Source organism: Arvicola amphibius, chromosome 6 (assembly GCF_903992535.2).
Source record: "Arvicola amphibius chromosome 6, mArvAmp1.2, whole genome shotgun sequence".
NCBI lineage: Eukaryota > Metazoa > Chordata > Mammalia > Rodentia > Cricetidae > Arvicola > Arvicola amphibius.
The window spans coordinates 17,238,967-17,256,421 of NC_052052.2; positions in this window are offsets into that span (position 1 = coordinate 17,238,967).

The window sequence follows — 17,455 nt, forward strand, 5'->3', positions numbered from 1 at the left end:
GCTTTCTGTTTTCAGCCTACTCCCTGCTCACACTTCCCGACTGCTGCAACCAGAGGCTTGTCCAGAAAGCACCAGGCGCCCGGATTCGTGTCAGTACGTCCACCTCAGCACAAAAAAAAGCCGCCCTGTTTATTCAGCTCTATGTAAACTATTTTACAGACTCGGGGATTTTAGGTGTAATTATCAATAGAAGTGTGCATGATTTTTTGATGCCTGGGGTTCGCGCCTGCCAGCTTGCCTCTTCTCTGGAGAGTCTTGGCCCTCACCTGTCACACAGATGAGCGTGGTCACCTTTCCTTCTCCCTCTGTTCCTTAACACATCTGTGTTGAAACAGCTGTCTGGGTGTGGTGGCACAGGCCTGTGATCTCAGCCTTCAGGAGACTTAAGACAAGAGGATCGAGAGGATGAGAATATCTTGGGATATGTAAGCAAAACCCTGTCTCAAAGAAAAAGAGGTGTGTTCCTTTCCTCTTGTGACAGTGTAGAAGATTGGGGGTCCCGGGGAGATAGTGCTTCTAAGCAAGAGGCCCACATTCTACACAGTTAAGCACATGGGAAGAGTAAGGTATATGGACCCTGACCAACCACATAACCAATGACTATTGACGTTTTACACTCCCCTTGGAGTGTGCTTCTCCAGAGCCATCCTCATCCTCAGCATGCCACTGTTTCCTTCACTCTTGAGCAGAGCAAAATGTGAAAGTCAAGAGTCCAGATTACCAAATGTCGTCAGGCATGATGACACGCCTGTCTTCCCAGCACTTGGAAGGCGAAGGTAGGAGGATTGTTGCAGATTAAGGCCAACCTGTGCTCTATGAGACCCTGTCTCCACAGAAGGGTTACTGGGTATACACAGCACAGCCTGTTGGGTCTCTGGCCAGGCTGGGAACTTGTCCTGTTTCCTGTAAAGTTTCTGTCAGAGCTGAGAAGTGATCTCAGGGAGGTAAATGTGCAGAGACCTGCTAACTTGGTTTGTGCTTTCTCTTGGGAACCTGCAACTCTTGAAGAGGGTCCTGTGACCCTTGGAGCTCCCACATGGCCTTGGCTGGGTGTGCATTCTTACCATGAGGAGGATTTATTTTCTATCTATGCAGATAATTGGTGTTTTTCTGTATTGTTCCCTGTTGGTCTCCAGTCTCCCTAAGTCAGGTGGAGAACTAAGGGGAGACAGCAGGTGTCAGTCCTGCGATTGCACCATAGCCACTGCTGTCCGCCCCTGAGTGTTCATTCCTGTCACTGTGGAACATTTGTGTCTTTGGAGTGTGGGGAAAGCCTTCATAACCATTGCGCTTTGTTCTTCATACCCAAACCTGCAGCGGGATTTACTCCTGAATTTGGATGTGTCTGTAATCTCCCTGGGCCCATGCACTGTAGTGAATACTCGCTGCACTTGTGAAAACCGGCCAGTGATCTTCGTCCGTGTGTCTGTGTTTTAGTGGGCTTGATGTGATTATCAGCTTCAACTGTCCCGTGTTCCGAGGCTCTCTAAACATTCCTTGTCCTGTGAGGTGACAAAAGCAGAATGTAATTTAGAGGACACTTTGCAATTACATGTAACAAGTTTTGATGTTGAAACTAATAAAAAGTTGTTTTTTAAAATCAGTTCATTGAGCAGAGTTCTTTGTGTGCCGTCTTCAGTATGTGTGCCTGAGGACTGGTCGGGCAATAACATAAAGAGCAGGGAAGTCAAAAACCATATTTGATCTGTGAGCAAGAGTCCTGCTGCACATTAGTGCAGCCTGTGCCACACACATTCCAGGGTGTCACTAGCAGCAGACAGTGCTGTGGGTCCTCTCTGCCAGGGAAAGCCCTGCCTGCTGTGCTCCTTAGCTAAAATGTTTTATTGCTGTGGAAAAATAATAGCTCCACAGTATTGAAACCAGAAATGACTTGTTGTTTACTTTTGTTTTTGATGCAAGGTTGCCCAGGCTACCCTTTCACTCCCTGTGTAGCCTGGACTGCCCTTGATTTCCTTCCTAAACCTCCTGCCTTCACCTCAAAGGTGGTAGATAGATTACAGGAGTATCCTAATATGCACTGCTGCTGATACTTTTATTTATTTATGTGTGTGTTTGTTCAGGTGTTTTGTCTGCATGAATGTCTGTGTGTCACATGCATGCCTACTGCCTTCAGAGGCCAGAAGAAGGCACTAGATCCCCTGAAACTGGAGATACAGACCTTGGTGTGTGGTTATGTGGGTGCTGGGATTTGAACTGAGGTCCTCTGGAAGATCATCCAGTGCTTTTAACCGCTGAGCCATCTCTCCAACCCCCACAGTCTGCTCTTTTTAAGTAGTTATTTAACTGTGCTTATTTATTTTTGCTTTTCAAGACAAGGACTCATGTAACAGTAGCTAAGGCTAGCCTCAAACTCCCTATGAAGCTGAAGATGACTTTGAACTACTGTCTCCATCCCCAGGTGCTGGGATTAAAGATGTGCACCACCATGCCCAGCTTTCTGCTCTGTTCGTAGAAAATCTTACATGATATAAAATTTATTTTAGTAATTAAGGACTAGAGAAATGGTCAGTGGTTAAGAGGACCCAGGTTCCACTCCGAGCACCCACATGACATCTCACAGCTGTCTGTAACTCCAGTTCCAGAGATCCAGTGCCTCTGGCCTCAGGCACAGCACACACGGTGTACAGACAGTGTGGGCAAAACACCCGTGTACATAAAAGAAATCTTTAAAACTAGGAGCCAGGCCAGGTGATAGTGACACATGCCTTTAATCCCAGCACTCGGGAGGCAAAGGCAGGCAAATCTCTGTGAGTTTGACGCCAGCCTGAAAAAAAAAAAAAAATAGGAGCCAGGCATGGTAGTCCATGCCTTTAATCCCAGCACTAGGGAGACAGGCAGGTGTTTGAGGCCAACCTGGTCTACATAGTGAGTTCCAGGGCTGCATAGTGAGCCCCTGTCTCTAACATAAAAAGTAAACAGCTACTTTTACTTTTAGGGAAAGAAGCAGAACCCCTAACCCTGGATGGATGGGACTGGTAGCACCCCAATCCTCCGCCTCTTCCCACCTCTTCCCTATCCATCTTTACCAGAAGATGCCGGTGGCCAAGTCACAGCGGGTCAAAATGAAGCTAGAACTAGACTGCATAGCTACCTCTGCCCTCTCTTAAGCTGAAGTCTGTAATTCTTCTGGAAATACGTAGGACTCAGAGGTTCTTTATACAGTTTTGAATAAAATGATCACAGAGCAGGCATCAGGATCCTCTTCCACGCTGGCCTCTCCAGACTGTTCTCTGGAGCTGCCGCCAGATGGCACTGTGCTTCCAGGTTGGGACCTTGGGCTCTGCCTGGGGCTCTAAAGTAACTCAGGGTTCAAAATGACCTTAGCAGGCTGGGGGTGTCGCTCAGTTGGTTTAGTAATTGCCTAGCATTCACTGGGCCCCACCAGTCTTAATCCTCAGAAGTCTGGCAGTACCCTGGGTTGGATCCCCTGCATACAAAAGGCAAGGCGTGATGTTAAATGTAATCCTAGCACTTAGGAGGAAGGAGAATCAGGAGCTCAAGTTTATCCTCAGCTACACAGCAAGCTTGACATCAGCCTGGGATGCGGGGGGCTGTGTCTCAAAATAACAAAACGGTGCAGGGTAAGGCTAGAATGGTAGTGCCCATCTGAAATCTCAGTTCTTTGGATTTGGAGTCAGGAGGACCAGGAGTTCAGAGTCATCTTCAACTATATACAAGCTTGAGGCCAGCCTGGGCTATGTAAAACTCTGCTTCTAAAAAAGCACAAAACAAAAAGCACAGAATAGAAAATGTAAGGGCAAAGGTCTAACTTCAGAAGTTACCCTCCTGAAAATAAGCTGACTTAAAAATTCATCCGTGTGTGCCAGCACCAGACACAGACATTAATATCGGCGGTGAGAGAGCAGTGAATTCCCCGTCAGGGCACGTGTGCACATGCATGGCAGGCTGAGCAAGCTCCGAGGCGCAAGCCAGCCAGAGACAAGCTGTGAAGACAGCCGAGTGCTCAGAACGGTGACCCAAGCTTGAATCACAGCCCTCGGGATGTGGAGACAGGAGGATCAGTTCAAGGTCTACAAAACAATGCAAAGCAAAAGTGGACATGCGTGAGTCATTTCCACGACACCTGTGTTTGGAAAGCAAAGACAGACAACGATGGGTCCTGTGCAGGCAGATGAGCAGGGAAGGGCTGCTTCATACGATGGGTCCTGTGCAGGCAGATAAGCAGGGAAGGGCTGCTTCATACGATGGGTCCTGTGCAGGCAGATAAGCAGGGAAGGGCTGCTTCATACGATGGGTCCTGTGCAGGCAGATAAGCAGGGAAGGGCTGCTTCATACGATGGGTCCTGTGCAGGCAGATAAGCAGGGAAGGGCTGCTTCGTACACACGGCTGTCTCGAGAGCCATGTGCCATGACTTGAGAAATCTGAGTTGCCCCGAGGTCTTACCCAGCCTTCCTGTGGGCCTAAGAAACCGTTAGCACAGGGCTGGAGAGATGGCTCCGTGAATGAAAGTGTTTGCTGCCAAGCCTGATGACCTGAGTGCCACCCCCAGAACCCATGGGGGACGGAGAGAACTGGCCGACACACATCTGCTAGGGCATGTGTGCGTGTGTACACACACACACATACACACATACATACACACAGACACACAAAAACTAATGATAATAAAGAAGAAACATTTTCAAATTGTCAAAGTGTGTGTGTGTGTGTGTGTGTGTGTGTGTGTGTGTATGTGTGTGTGTGTTTGATGTGCGTGTTGAGGTCAGAGGACAGATCTCTGGAAGGTTCTCCTTTATGTGGGCTCCAGGGATTGAACTCAGGTCCCCAGCCTTGCCAGCTAAGCCACCTGACTGATCTAAAATAACAGACATTTTTCCAAAACTATTAACCCGTCTGCCTTCTTCCTGCCTTGCCGCTGCGTTAAGCTGAATTAACGATTGCATGTTATTTTCTGTTTCTGCTGTAAGAAAATATTTTGCTGTGATATGTTTAGATGAAATCGAGGTTTTCTTGGTGGCATGTGTGGCTTTCATTTGAGGATAAATATTTCAGAAAAGTGCCCAGTGGTGCTCAGTCTGTGGCTAGATGGGTATATATGGTTTTTTTTTTCCAACTAAGAATAAACAGATTCTTCATTGAATTTGCTACAAGTGGTGGAGAAACGTACAATCGCTCACTCTTCTCTGCATGCGGCTAGACTCAAGTCACTGTTCAGAGAAGCAATCAGGCTGTCTCTCTGGGCCCAGCACCATCTTCCTTCAGCATCTTTTGAACATCTGAGATCTTCAGTGGAAAGTTATCTGAGCCTCCATGCTTCCGGATGCTGCCTAGCCTCTTTCCCGAAAGAGGAAATGAGAGTCCAGGTGCTTACTCAGAGCTTACCCTCATGACAGTCTCTCTTGAGCCGTGTGTCCTGGTGTGGTGTTGCTGATTCCCTGAGCCTCTCTAGCCATTTCTGAGGTGACGTATTCCATCCTACTAGAAGTTTCTAATAACAACTGGTGAGGGCAGAATAGAGCATGGTCGGGCTGGAGAGAGGGCTCAGCCGTTAACACTAGGCTCACAACCAGAAATATAAGAATAGAGCATGGTTTCCTGCGGCTGAAAAGCAGCCTTTGAATGTGATGATTCACTGATTCTAGGCTCACACATACATACACACAGACCCACGCATACACACACAGCTGCCCTCCTGCTCATACTGGACCCTGAATTATCCACATAAAGATGGAGTACCCAAAAATGTCTCTCCCTTGAGAGAAATCTGCTATGTATTCATGCTGGAGAAAATTAATTTTAAAAAATCCATTAAGGGCACATTAACCATCTGCTGCCACCCAAGTGATGCCCAAGTTCTGCAGCTAATAACGGTACAGCAGTCACCTTGAGGCTCACAGAGCCTTGGTCAGTGCCTGACCCACTGTCCACTCTTGGCAGTTGTCTGCTTCGTGAACTCATATCTGCTAAGTGAGTTAGGCTCGTGCCTTCCGGAAAAGGTGACTTCCGATCCCAGGAACAAGACGACTTAGTATCGGAAGGCACGACATTTTCCAGGCTCCGCAGCATCTGTCTTCCTTCTGACAGCAGCAGTCAGACGTCAAGCAGGCTTCATCAGGGCTCCTCAGCAGCCACAGCTCCCCACTGGCTCTTCACGGCTGTGCTTAATTCCTTCACCTTAAAGAAAAGCTCTGAAGAAAGTCTAAGATGGGGGCAGGCATGCCAGGCAGGGGTGGTGCACACCTTTAACCTCAGTGATGTGGGATCCCCCTCTGTATGCTGTGGTTACCATTAATGAATAAAGGCTTGGCCTGATAGGGTAGAACAGATCTAGGTGGAGAAAACTAAACTGAATGCTGAGAGAAGGAAGGCAGAGTCAAGAGAGAAGCCATGTAACCCAACCGGAGACAGACGCCAGAATTTTAGCCGGTAAGCCACAGCCACGTGGCAATACACAGATTAATAGAAATGGGTTAAATTAAAACGTAAGAGTTAGCCAATAAGAAGCTAGAGCTAATGGGCCAAGCAGTGATTTAAGTAATATAGTTTCTGTGCGATTATTTTGGGTCTGAGCTGCTGAGCAGCCAGGAACCAACAAGCAGCTTCCTTACAACATCTCGGCACTCCAGAGGCAGAGATAGATGGATCTCTGAGTTCAAACCTGTTTGGTCTAAATAGTGAGTTCCAGGCCAGCCAGAGCTACACAGTGAGACCCTGTTGCTCCCTACCCTGACTCCTCAAAAGCAGAAAGTTAGAAAAAAAAAAATCTAACCATTGACCACTGAAGGTCAAACCACCCTATGAATCTCTCTATGTTGGAACAGGAGAGACGGCTCAGCCGTTAAGAGAGTTTGCTGCTCCAGCATGAGGACTGCAGTTGAGATCCCAGCACCCTCGGAGCAAGCTGGACGTGGGCTGCATGCCTGGAACTCCAGGGAAAAGATGGGAGGATCCAGGGCTTGCTAGCTGCCAGCTTAGTCAATAGGCTCAAACTACCCATTCAGCAAGAGACTCTGCCTCAAAGGAACAGTCAGAGTGTGACAGAAGAGGATACCTAACACCCTTTTCTAACACACACACACAATACACCACCACCACCACCGTCACATCGTGGAGAGGGAAATAGTGCCTCTGGAATTTTTATTTATGACAGCGAGCAGTGACCCCAGAAGGGCTGACTCTAAAGGCTACCACACTGTACTAAGGAAGACAGAAAAAAAAAAAGAATAGAAAGCAGGCTTCAAGAGGACTGCGGCATCAGGGGAGGGAGGCAGAAAGGAAAACCTAAAGGTAAAATAAATAAATAAATAAATAAATAAATAAAGTGTGGCTGGAGGGATGGCTCCATGGTTAGGAACACCTGCTGCTCTTGCAGAGGACTCAGGCTCAGTTCCCAGCACCCACATGGTTGATTACAACCATCCACCGCTCCAGTTCCAGGGCAGTGGTAGAGTATTATTTTAAAATGTATTACATTTGTTTATGCTGTGGAACATTTGTTTAATAATGCAAAGATGTGTTGCATTCTTTTTTTAAAAAGATTTATTATGTATACAATAGTCTGCCTCCATATATGCCCGCATGCCAGAAGAGGGCGCCAGATCTCACTACAGATGGCTGTGAGCCACCATGTAGTTGCTGAAACTTGAACTCAGGACCTCTGGAAGAGCAGCCAGTGCTCTTAACCACTGAGCCATCTCTTCAGCCTGTGTTGCATTTTTTAATATTACATTTGTTTAACTCTATGAAACTGTGTTACGTTGCCTGTCTAAAATACCTGATTGGTCTAATAAAGAGATGAATGTCTAACAGCAAGGCAGGAAAAAGGATAAGTGGGACTGGCAGGCAGAGAGAATAAATAGGAGAAAAAAGAAAAAAGAGATCAAGGAGCAAGAGAAAAGAAGAAGACTCCCTGGGCCAGCCACCCAGCTACACAGCAAGCCATGGAGTAAGAAGATTAAAAAAGATGTATAGAATAGAGAAAGATAAAAGCCCAGAGACAAAGACAGATGGGATAATTTAAGTTAAAATCTGGCTAGAAACAAGTCAAGCTAAGCCCAGGCATTCATAAGAAAGAATACAGCCTAGTCTACAAGAGCTAGCTCCAGGACAGGCTCTAAAGCTGCAGAGACACCCTGTCTCGAAAAACAAAAACAAAAACAAAACAAACAAAAAATAAAGAATAAGACTGCCAGGCAGTGGTGGCGCACGTCTTTAATCCCAGCACTCGGGAGGCAGAGGCAGGCAGATCTCTGTGAGTTCGAGGCCAGCCTAGTCTACAAGAGCTAGTTCCAGGACAGACTCCAAAGCCACAGAGAAACCCTGTCTCGAAAAACCAAAAAAAAAAAAAAAAAAAAAGAAAGAAAGAAAGAAAGAAAGAAAGAAAAAAAGAGACTTTGTGTGTATTTATTTGGGAACTGGGTGGAGGGTCCCCCAAAAGAGCAAAGAGTTAAAACAACAACACAGGGGTTCTTAAACCTCCTCCTGACACCCCCATGCGCCAGGGATACACACATCCATGTAGGCAAAACACTCTACACATAAGGTAAATATTTTTAAAAATTAAGATTAAAAAAATGGTCCAGCGTCTTAGAGCACAAGTTGTCTGGGGTCCAAGTGTAAACAGGTGCCTAGTGGGAGAGAATTCCAAAGAGATGGACTAACCCAAACCAGAGCCAGCTCTGAGTCCCACGCTTTGAAGATGGGCTAACCCAAACCAGAGCCAGCCCTGAGTCCCATGCTTTGAAGTGACTGATTTTTCTGTCATGACTCCTGGCCTTGATCCTAAAAACATCTGTGCTTTGCACTTGTAAAACAGCAAAAAGAATAATCCTAAAAGTAACGTTTAGGGCCTAGAGAGATGGCTCAGCAGTTAAGAGCACTTGTTATTCTTTTTTTTTCAAAGATTTTTATTTATTTATGGTGTGTACAACATTCTGCCTCCATGTATGCCCGCACGCCAGAAGAGGGCGCCAGATCTCATTACAGATGGTTGTGAGCCACCATGTGGTTGCTGGGAATTTAACTCACCATCTCTGGAAGAGCAGCCAGTGCTCTTAACCGCTGAGCCGTCTCTCCAGCCCACACTTGTTACTCTTGCAAAGGACGCAGGTTTGGTTCTCAGCCCCACCCACGAGGTAGTTCACAACCATCGGACCCAGGGAATCCAATGCCCTCTTCAGACCTCCATGGAGACAGGCACACACGTGGTACACATGCATACATGCGAGAAAAACACCCATACACATAAAATAAAATAAATCTTACCCCCAAAAAACCTTTTAGCTTATTCTCTTTTTTACTGCCAGTGTTGTTTGGGGCCCTGCTACCTATTGATTGTGGTCCTAGCAGCTGTTCCATTTAGTCAAACTCTATAGTCAGACTTTTTCATTAGGACCATCAGCTCCCCAATAACAACTCGGAGACTTATTATTAATTATAAAAATCTCAGCCTATAGCTCAGGCTTATCCCATTTAAGCTAACCCATTTCTAATCACCTATGGTGTTGCCACTTGTTTTGTGACTTTTACCTCTCCTCCTGCATGTCCTGCTTCCTCTGCATCCAGCTTGCGACCCCACCTTTCTTCTTCCCAGAGCTCTCTCTATTCAGAAGTCCCTGCTATTCCTCCTGCCTAGCTATTGGCCATTTAGCTTTTTTATTAAACCAATCAGAGTGGCACACCTTCACAGCGTACAAAAGATTATCCCACAACACTCCTGTACTGGGTGGCCACTCATTTTGTGAACTCCTTTTGACGGGTGTGGTTGTTTTCTTCCTGAGATAGGTCCTCCATGCTCTGGCCATGTGACATTGGACATCTGCACGAGAGCCCTAGAAGCCAGGGATGGTGCTATCTGAGCCATGCCAATCGCCACAGCTCTCTCTAAATTTGAATTCAACTTTACCTTGTGGAAAGAAAGGACAGAGAGTCCCACAGTATCCTGGGGCAGTGAGTAGCCAGGGTTCTGTCTTTAACAGCCTGGAGTCTGAGCCACTCTAACCTTCAGTTGCCCTGGGACCTAAATAGATTCTAGGACAAAAAGCGGTTGAGCCTGGGAGCCCATGAGGTACTGGGTGGTACCCTAGGTGGGGCAATTCTGGGCGTAAGAAAAGTAGGGTCACACCAGGATTGGGGTGCCCAACATCCTTCAGCCTGAGGGTGCTCCCCCAAAACAGCTCTTTTAACCCTTCCTAGGCAGGGTATGACGGTTCACAACTATAATCAGAGCCCTTGAAAGACTCAGGCAGGATGATTACCAGGAGTTCAAGGTCAGCCTGGGTTACAGTGTGAGTTCCAAGGTAGCCTCAGCCACAAAATAAGAGCCTGTCTAAAATAAAGTTTTAAAAAAAAATGGTTGGTGGTCATGTCAGTGGAGCTGAGGCCAGCAATAGCGCTGATGGAGTTCAGTTCACAGAACAGCAAAGCTAAGCCCTGGAGAAGCAAAGCCCCTGGAGGGAGGGTTCTCTCCAGAACGCCCCTTGCTTCTGCTGTGCATCCTCCTGCTGGCTGCTGCCGTATTCCTGCTGTATTTGGTGTGCTGTGATTACTATGTGAAAAGAGTCCACTGTTTCTAAACCCCTCTCCTCTCTGGGTAAGTTACTTACAGATCATATCGAAGACGATTCTTACGAGAGCAACTATGCTTAGTTAGATCTATGATTTACCTGGACTTTCCGAGTCAGCCTAAAGGATGCAGGTGGCTAAGACTGTAAAGATGATGGGGAAAATGGCTTAGGTTATTCTGCCAATTGCTCCAATAAGAGATACCAAAAAAAAAGGCAAAAATAGGTTAGAAAGTTACCCTCCCCTTTGTTAGATATGAGATTTGCAGAAGACAGAAAATAAAAGCCAGGCAGTTTCGTGCATTATAGACATAACTGCTGCCTGGGAAAAACAGTCCGACGATTAAAGAAAACAGTTCTGTCCCTACACCCAAGGTTAGGCCTGAGTTCCTTGGTCTTGTGACTGACAGAATTAATCGCAGGCCCAGTATGCACCTTGAAAACACAAAGTTGTGAAAGGGGATTAAATGACCCTGTTGTGTGTAAAGGAAAATGGATGTCAGCTGAGCGCTTGCTCAAAGGTTTTTATAGGATAGGAAGCTGCTACACTGGAGCCAGGACAGCTACCTGCCAGTCCACAGGGAACCGGCTGAAATACGCTTAGCTGGCTTAAAACTTTGTTAATCAATTATAAAAGAATTATTTGGGGGGTAAAGACTCTTTGATGGAAAATTAATGTGAAGAAAAACGTTTAACTACTTGTGGGCTTCTCTGGAAAGCGTGTAACTTAATTTGTTCTTGGAAAATATTTAACTTACGGTTGTGAGGTAATCTTTTCTTGTGTAGAAGTCTTTGTATTGGGAGGTGTGAGAGGGATAAGAGGAAAATAAGAGCTAGGAGAGGAGAAAGAAGGGAAAACATCAGGAAAGAAATAGAAAGGAAACAACTGGGAAGAAAAAGAAAAAGAACAGGGAAAGAACAGAGCAGAAAGAACAACCGGGAGAGAGAGAGAGAGAGAGAGAGAGAGAGAGAGAGAGAGAGAGAGAGAGAGAGAGAGATTACCTATTTACATCTTTCCAGTTTCTCTGACCTGCCGAGAGACTGCTGGGGGCTGGGCCCCTCAAAGGCAAAAATCTATTTTAGTACTTGGGAAAAAGAGAAACCAAAGCCAGCCTTTGCCCTCCAGGAGCCCACAGGAGCCATGGATCCCAAACATCCATCTGTAGATCAGATGGAGAGAATCAAGGGCGGATGGGAGGGCGGAGCTTGTGACTACAGCTCCAGGAGAGGAACTAGAACTGTGAACACCCCGCCCCCCTAGCCTCACCCCCCCCCCACCCCGGGACAGGTCACAGTCAGGTTGCTGTTGTGTGAGGAACAGGAGCGGCCCTGGGGCATGGGTGTGAGGAAGGTAGAGCCCAGGGGGAGCTGGGAAGGGAGGCGATATCTGGGGTGACTCCACTCAGACTACAGCAAACATCAGAGCATCAGTGATGTCTCTGCCCAGGACTGGGTCCCCCAAAAGCTTCCAGGTCTCAAGCTCCTTGCCTCAGGCCCCCCCCCCCCCCCCCCGGCACTGCTCCGCCCACAATGACAGGTGTTTTGTTTTGGTAGTTGATTTTGGTTTGGGGGTTTTTTGGTTTTGTTTGTTTTTCTAAGTCCCAAGCTCTAGAGCCAGACTCTTGGGGTGACTTTGGGCAAGTTTAAGACCTGCCTAAGCCTGGGTTTCTTCAGGTACAAATGGCAGTAGTAGCACCTACCCCATGGAACTGTCCAGACAGATGAGGGAACTGTGTTTGCAAGGCTCCCTCACCATAACCTACAGGTTTTTCTTTCTTTTATTTATTTTGACAGGCTCTAAATAGCTGAGAGTGGCCTTGAACTTTGATTCCCCTGCCTCCACCTATCGAGTGCAGGGATTACAGGCAAACACCACTCAGCCTGCCTTATAGGGTGCTAGGGATGGAGCCCCAGCTTTTGTGCATTCTAGGCAAGCAGCTGCCAGCTGAGCTGCATCCCCATCCCAGGGTCATCAGCCTTTTCTCCCTCAAATATCCCAACCTGCAGGAAGGTAGGAAGATGGCGTGAGAGGCGGGGCTATCCTGGAGGGGTTCAGTCACACCTGGTAACTCACAGAGTGTGGGAAAGTTCAGGCCTGAGTGCCAGCACCCCTCAGTGCCAGCCAGTGGGCAGATCGCTCCCTCTTTATGGCCTCAATTCTAGTGACATATTAATTAGTATTGCCTAATCTCAAGCTAGGACTGTCTGCCCCTGCCCCCGAGGCCTGCTCCTCTGTGACTTCTGAAGTCTTTCAGTGTGTGCCCAGGAGATAATCATTTTTTTATGTGTATCAGGGTTTGCCTGCATGAATGCCCATGAACCCCATGCATGCCCTGTGCCTGTGGGGGCGGGGCAGAAGAGGGGGTTAGAATTTGAATTACAGACTGTTATGAATGGTGCTGTAACACAAACCCAGGTCCTCTGGAAGAGCAACCAGAGCTCTCAACAGCTGAGCCATCCCTCCAGCTCCTCCCATGGGAGTCTTGAAATAAATAAATAAGTAAATGTTTGAGGCAAGGTCTCTCTATGTAGCCCTGGCTGCCTGGAACTCTCTATGTAGACCAGGCTGGCCTCCAACTCATAGATCCTGACTCTGCCTCCTGAGTGCTGGAATTAAAGCTGTATGCCACCATGCCCAGATTTTTTTTAAATACTGCATTTTTTCATTGTGTGTGGGCATGCCGAGTGTGTGCACACGGATGGCAAAGCACACTTGCAAGGGCAGTTCCCTGCTCTCACTGTGTGGGCTGGGGATCAGGTCGTCTGCCTTAGCTGCAAGACCCTTTACTGTTGAGCTGTCTTGCCAGCCCAGCTATCCAGGAGAGTCTGAGGTAGTAATGGACCAGCAGGGCTGAGGCCATTGGGGTCAAGGATGGTCACGTTCACCTCATCAGTCCTTTCTCCCTAGATCACTGCCTCTGCTTTGGGCTTTTGGAGTCTTTGGCAGGCGTTTTCCATTGAATGGGATGCCCGTTTACAACACTGCTGTCTTCATTCTCTCTGCTCTTTTACTGTCCAGCAGGGTAACACTATGGACTCCTTCATTCCCCACAAAACCCTGGGTGGGTGAGCAGGTGGGTGCCATCTCCAGCTCCTCCTCACCCTCCTCCCACGCCCGTGTCATTGGCCTGTTTATTTTGATTGGTTTCCTCTCGTGAAGTATCAGCTTCAGCAGAGACCTCAACTCCTTTGTCCATCACTGACTCCTAGCAGGCGCTCAGTGACAGTTGAATGAATGAACGAACGAACAAACGAATGAATGAATGGTGGAAGAGGAAACCAAAGCCCAGAGGGGCTGGGAGAGCTGACAGATGTCACACAGCGTGCAGGTAGAGAAGCTGCCGAGTTGCATCTCTTCTCTGTCTTCTCTTTTCCGACTCGGGGTCCCATGTGGTACCCAGATTCAGCAGCCTGGATGGCTTTGGATGAACTAACTGCAGCCAGAAAGAGCTCTTAGAATTCTCTAGATGTAGCCACAGGTCCTCGGGGTGAGGGGCCCCCTTGGCAGATGGCTGGAGGCTAATCTTCATTTATAGCTTCTCGTTCTCATTGTGGGGACAGAAAATATTCCTTCTTTAAATCCCTTGTTCAGACTCCTCAGTGTAGCAGAGACAAGAGGAAGCTGTTGCGGGGTCGCCTGGGCTAGTCGGAACGGTGACGAAAAGCAAACTCACCCGCAGGGATAGTCCAAGACACCGCCCAATCCACCTGCCAATCATCCATGAGAAGCCGGAGGCCCAGAGAGATCACATGGTTTGTTGGGACACCATCCTTTGGCTGCTTACCCTTCACCTGGGTCAGAGGGAGGACTCTGTGAGCCTTGTAACCTAAAGCTGACACCTAGGACCCAGTGACGGTGGAAGGAGAGAGCCAGCTCCACTGAGTTACCTCCTAACCTCCACAGGTGTTGAAAGACTCCTGGTATAGGGAGACTCTCACTGAAGTCTCGGGATAACATGACCCCCCCAGTAACTCATGAGAGACCGTCCTTGCTGCAATCACATGAGGTTTATTGACAAGAACCAGCGCTGGGGCCGAGACTCATAACCCACGCAGGGGAGGAGTTCAACCTCAAGTAGCTGGAAGAAGGGGTATTTAAGGGAAGAAACCACAACCCAGTCATCCAAAGGGGGTAGGGAGGGCTTCATTGGAAAATTCCAAAAATACCAGTGATCATTGAAAATTCTGAAAATACCAGTGATAATCACAAGGGGGTAACTCCCTGTTTCTCAAGATTATTCTCAAGATTATAATCTAACTTTATCTTCAGCTAGTTCCTGAAACAGTCACTGAACCGTCTAATCCTAGATTTTTGGCTCTTTTCTTCCTGCTAGAGGAGTCTGGATTTATCTAGGTCTTTCACTGTAACACGCACATGCCCAGATACACACACTCACACACACAAATAACAATAATAATTATTATTAAAAGATTTTGTTTGCTAGAGCTATTCATTTTGCTTTTGTGTGAGTGTTTTCCTGCATGTTTGTATGTACACCACATGCATGCCTGGTGCTCACAGAGGTCAGAAGAGAGCATCAGATCCCCTGGAACAGGAGTTATAGATGGTTATGAACCTCCATGTGGGTGCTGGGAATCGAACTGGGGTCCTCTGCAAGAGCAAGTGCTCTTAACTTCTAAGATGTCTCCAACCTTAAATAATTAGGAAGGAGGGAGGGAGGAAGGGAAGAGAAGAAAGAGAGAGAGAGAGAGAGAGAGAGAGAGAGAGAGAGAGAGAGAGAGAACCACAGTCTGAGTTTTTCTGCCTCTGCTGTTACCTCCTTGGCTGCAAGGTGAATAACTGATTCTGAAAGAGCGTTCACGCTTCCTGGTACTAGATTAATCAGTGTACACGTGGGTGTCTCTGGCTCTGACCGTGCTATCTCCCTACTGAGACCTGCGGCTGGTTTCCCCAGCAACCATCTCCAAAGCCATAAACAGCAGACCAAGGCTTGGAGAGAAGAAGACTGGGCAACCCTGACTTGAGATAAAAACCTGAGTGCTGGGCTGGAGATGTGGCTCAGTGGGGAGCGCACTTGCCTGGTGTGTACAAGGTCCTGGGTTCCAACCCCAACACCAAACAGGCCAGGCAAATTCAAGGCCAGCCTGGATCCAGGAGACTCAAAACAAAACAAAACATCCCAGTGTTCAAGAGGGGACTTAACTGAGCTGCCTTCTGTTAGCAAGACAAGAAAGAAGCCTGGTGCATTTGGGGACTTTCCACTGAAAAGGGTCATCTCTCCCCCTTCCCCCTTCTCCCTTCTTTCTCCTCTTTCTTTCTTTGGAGTTTTTTGTTTTGTTTTGAGACAGGGTTTCACTATGTAGCCCAGGCTGGCCTAAAACTCACTATGCAAGCCAAACAGTCTCGGTTTTGTTTCTCTCCTGCCTCAGCCTCTAGTTCTGGTATCATAATCATCAACCATCATGCCCAATACTGGAGTTTTTGGTTTTATTTTTTGAGACAGATTCTCCCTATGCAGCAGCCTTGCCTGGAACTCACAGTGTAAACCAGGCTGGCCTTAAACTCAGAGATCCGCCCACTTCGTCACTGTCAAGTATTTCTACCCGGTGTGCGCACAGGTCACAGGCTTGTTTCCCAACTCTCCCGTGCAGACTCTGGGTGTGTCTCCAGAGAAGACTAGAGAAGTCCTCGAAAGCCTCCTGTTGGCCAGAAGGAGGGCCAAGATTCTGACAGTGTGGCTCAGTAGTGAGCCCCTGCCTACTGTGCACAAGGCCTTGGGATTCTTGTCCCAGAAGCCTCCAAAGCTGGGGACATGAATTGATGCTCTTGTCCCATGCCCAGTACCAGAAGAGCTTCGGGAAGCATCCTGGAATGTCCCTAAGATACCCTACTCTAGTTCCTTGGGACTGGAACTCGGAGCCAGGAGTGTCCCCTATATCCTCCTCCATTTATGCCTGCTCTCCCCTTGGAAAGCCTTCTGGAGCAGACTGGCTGGTGTCTTCAGGGAAGCAGTGAATTATGGTATTGTCCATCTTGATCAACATAGATCCAAACACCAGGCAGAGCACCCAGGAAGAAGGACGTTACTGGGGTGTGAGCATCTCCCAGGCACTTGGTCCAGATCCAGTCACCCCCTGGGTGTGACCAAAAACTGCTCCTGGCCTGTCACTTACCTGCTGGGTGACTTGAGGCTTACCTCCCCACCCCCACCTCAATTTCCTTGTTTACTCAAGGAACCCTGTTTGAGAGCCTACTGTGTGCCCAGAATAAAGTTCGGGGCTCCCAGGATACCGTGAGGAACGAGACAGTCTGATTGAAGGTGTTGGGGGAGGCATCCTTTTTTTTAAAGTTTGTGTGTGCATGTATGTTCATGTGTGGGAGTGAATGTGCATGCGTGTGCACACATGGACTTCAGGTGTCTCCCTTATCTTTTCCCATTTTGTTTTTTATTGTTTCATGATTTCATACTTTGGCCATGCTTCCCTCCTTACCCCTTCTCACCCCCTTCCCTCTCCCATGCTTCCCCTTCCTTCCTTTCCTTCTGCTTTTATAAACAAGCACATTCCATATGGCTGCATGGGTCGTGGGTTATTTACCTGAACATGGGTAACTTCCCAGTGACTACACCAGTCCTCCACTGGCAGCCGTTAGTAGCCTATCACCTCAGTTTTTGAGACAGAATCTCTCATTGAACCTCAGTTGGTCTAGAGTGGATGGTCAGCAAGCCCTCGGGAACCTCCTGTTTTTGCTTCCCCAGGCCTCATATTATCAAGAGGTAGCCAGCTTTATTTTATTTGAATGCGTATTTTATTTTAAATTGTGTGTGTGTGTGTGTGTGTGTGTGTGTGTGTGTGTGCGCGCGCGCGCGCGCGCGCATAGTTGGTGTGTGCACATGAGGGCAGGTGCCTGCAGATGCTGGAGTTACAAGCAGTTGTGAACCGCCTGATG